The sequence below is a fragment of the Ovis aries genome, chromosome 4 (genome assembly GCF_016772045.2).
Source record: "Ovis aries strain OAR_USU_Benz2616 breed Rambouillet chromosome 4, ARS-UI_Ramb_v3.0, whole genome shotgun sequence".
Classification (NCBI taxonomy): Eukaryota; Metazoa; Chordata; class Mammalia; order Artiodactyla; family Bovidae; genus Ovis; species Ovis aries.
Window position 1 is genome coordinate 74,013,983 of NC_056057.1, and position 3,824 is coordinate 74,017,806.

Consider the following 3,824-nt stretch of genomic DNA (forward strand, 5'->3'; position numbering starts at 1 on the left):
CCGGCGCCTAGCCACACTCGGTTTAAGAAGCCCGAGAGCGGAAGGAGGGCTCGCTAGATTGCGCAAGAGAAGCGGTGAAGAAAGCTTCCAGGAAGAGTTCAAGCTGGGAATCCCAGACAGCTGGGAGGACCAGAAATTCCGGTGCTGCCACTGTCGCTGCAAATGTTGACATTGATCTCCGGCCAGTGGGGTTTTTAAAGGATTTTCCCCAGACCCTTTGAGATCTTGTGTATCCCTGGCAGATTGAGGCTTGGAGAGGCTGAGGAGGACCCCTTTTCTGAAGGAACCAGAGAGGCTACTTTGAAAAGCTGAGAAGACATCACCTGGTTTTGGTTTCTAGGCATTTCCCCCTGTGCCATAGTGTCTCAATTCAGAGGTGACATCTTTCTTCTCTACCTGGAAACCTTGGGTTTGGGGGGGGCATACATTGGATGATCTTGAATTTGGAGGTCTTAATTTAGGTACTTTAAATGGTTCAAAGGAAACAAACCAAGTAAGAGAGAGGGATACTAATGAGGGTGCCAGTATGTGCTATACTTATATAATATTGGATAATAATAGTGCAATTATATATATTGGACTGATAGGTCTTTCTACTTAGAAAAAGCTCGAGTCACACCTGTGATGGCTTAAAATTTAATTAACCATGATAATCTATGGGGCAAAGCACAACTGCACTCCGAAACTCTGTGGTCTAGAGCCCAGAGCCTTCTCAATCTGTCTCTCACCCAGTCATCTGGTCTTAATGATACGCTTGCCCAGGGCAAGATGTTCAGCCCCATGGAGGGCCTTTTCCCAGCACTTTTGAGTCAAATCCCTTTCTGCCTGGACTGCGACACTCCCCAGAGGATCTCATGGAGTCAGGTCAGACACCATGTCCTCCAAGAGGTCTTCTTTGAGCCACTTGTTATAATTAAGCTTTTCTTTCTCCATACAGCGTAATTTATTCTCCTACTACAGAAGTTAGGATAATTTGCCTCTTAAGAAAATTATTGCCTATCTCCTTTTCTGGTCTGCAGGCTTCAAGGGTTGACACTCTGTTCTTTTCAGCCTGGAATTCTCCACCACTCGTAGCACAGTAGTTGGCATATAATAGGTACTCGACATTTATTGCACTTATTAGTAAATCTACCGCCAGTTATATTTTGCAGAAAGTTCATCAGGTAGAATTCTTCGGGGATGGAAGAACGTAAAAAGGTATTCATTGCTTTTATAGCATCTGATTTTCCCAGCCTGAAGACTCACAGGGTGAGAGAAGGGTGTAGCAAGGAAAGGAGGCTTCTTGCTATGTCTCTAAGAAGCCTCACAGTTGATCAACACAGTTGCTGTGACTTGCTCCTGGTCTAGCATCTGGCTTTAATCCTTGTGGGCACAAAAACTCAATTCTTAGCACATTGAACCTGGTACTTACAATCAGAATGCTGATTTGTTAGTGGTCAATGGAGTATAAAGCAAATAGTGTGAAATAGGGTTGCTATGGGCACCAGACATTGTGGCCACCACATGGTCTCCCAGTAGGCACTGGGAGGTCCCGTGGAGGCCGTTTTATGTAATAGGCTGTTCCATAAACAGGGGAAGTGAGTTGTAAGATTGCAAAGTTGCTGGCATCTAGCCATCCACCAGTCACAAGGTGGTGACGTACATGCCACCAGAAGCAGACAGCTGAGGTCTGTGGACCAGGTCACTCTGGTTTCTGGCAGTGTTTGGATCCTTTATAAATAGAAAATCATATTCCCAAATGCAGCCTCCCATTAATAACTGAATCATTTCTTTAGATAATTAGATAAACAATCATTGCTTTAGATAAACATCAGATGGACAAAAAATTTTGAAGCCTGATTTTTATTAGAGGCAGATATATTTCAGTTATATAAGCTCTTTTCTTTGCCAAAGGCAACTCCCCAGAAAGGGAAGATTAAAATGACTGGAATACAAAAGATTTAAAAAAAAATTCTCTTTATTAGTACCAAATTTATGAGGTACTTGACTTATTTATCTTGTGGTTTAAGAACTGATTTTTCCCTTGGTCTTAGGAGGGACACACAGTTCATAAGTCTCCCAGTCTTTCCTTAAGCCTTTACTGTAGGGCAAAATTAAGCTTCCAAAGATGCCAGGTACTGGAAAACCTGAGGATTTTTCCCTTGGCAGGATTCACCCTTCTCCCTGTAGCATTATCATTGGAACTCCAGATAAGCCTTCCCAGATGTTGCACACCATCAAAGAGGTCCCGTTCAGAGATTTCCATGGGGACTGTCTTAAGTCTTTCCTGTTATTTCTTCTCCTGCCAGCCTACTACCTCCATTTTTCCACATGGCAGAGCTTAGGGAAGTTGATGAAGTAGAGTTGAGGTAGTGTTCATTAAGTATTAGTAAGTGATTGGACTGAAGTGTGTCTTTAACATCTTGTATCTCCTTTTCTTCGGTCACTTTTCTCCTCTTTAGGGGCCCTCTTCTGTGCAGCTCCAGGTCTTACCCATTTGTCCCTCTTCCCTATTGTCTGTGCTCATAGCATATATACCACACACATTTTTATGGGGTGGGGCTTTCAGCACTTGCTGGCCCTAGATGTTATTGACTTGATAGCCTATCTAGCCAGAGATACTAGCCACTGCAGTACTCTTGCCTAGAAAATCCCATGGACAGAGGAGCCTGATAGGCTGCAGTCCATGCGGTCACTACGAGTCGGACACAACTGAGCAACTTCACTTTCGCTTTTCACTTTCATGCATTGGAGAAGGAAATGGCAACCGACTCCAGTGTTCTTGCCTGGAGGATCCCAGGGACGGGGGAGCCTGGTGGGCTGCCGTCTATGGGATCGCACAGAGTTGGACACAACTGAAGTGACTTAACAGCAGCAGCAGCAGCAGCAGCAGCAGCAGCAGCAGCAGCCTATCTAACTGGCACGTATTAAGGAAACTTTGATCAGCTTAAAGATTTATCTTCTGGCTATTTTGAAAGGAAAAAAAATTGAAGAATCCCTCGGGATGTTTCTGCCTACTCAAAGGAGCGAGTCTCAAGTTGGGGATTGTAAGCACACTGGGAGATAGTTTTGAATATGAGTATAATGATGTTTTATTTTTTGTTTGCCCATCATTCAGGGCATGAGGGTGAAGTGAATGAGGAGCCTAGGGCAGAAAATTTGAGGAAAGGCTCACTGTCAAAACCAAACTTCCGTGAATTAAAAATGAGTGTCTGATTAACTTAAAATTTGCCCTCTTGGTGCTTCTCTGGACTCCTCTTGTCCTGGCCTTGCAGAATCCATTTCCTTTCTGCTAATCATAGACCCATTTTTTTTTTTTTTTTTCTTTGAGAAACACCCTTGCACAATCCCTGGTCCAGCTGGAAGTGGTAGCACTGCTGGGATTTCAGGAATAGACCCAATACTTAGGTCTGGCCAATACACAGCAATTGGCTCAGTGATTACCTAAGCTGGGCCAATAGGAATCTTTCCAGAGGGTTATTGAACTGCTACAATGTAAACCTGGGTGGCTGTGAAGAGAGAGTGAGCCTGAGAAAATAGCCACTTCCAGGGAAGGGAGAGCAAAGAGATGGGAAGAGATAGATTTCTGAAGTTGCTGGAACTTCATACCGCTGGGATTTTCAGTTACAAGACTTGATATTTGGGTGTTTGCCTAATAAAATGGGATTGGGCACAATGAGAAGATCATCTGATCAGTCTTGCTTCTCCAGTCATACCACATGTTTAAGGTGCTTTCATCACAGAAAAGGATGACACTTGTTGTTTTGGAAAAAAGCTTCCAAATTTTCTCGTAGAAGATTTGGGACATGGGTAAGCAATCAATCTCTGTGGTTGACGCTTCTAGG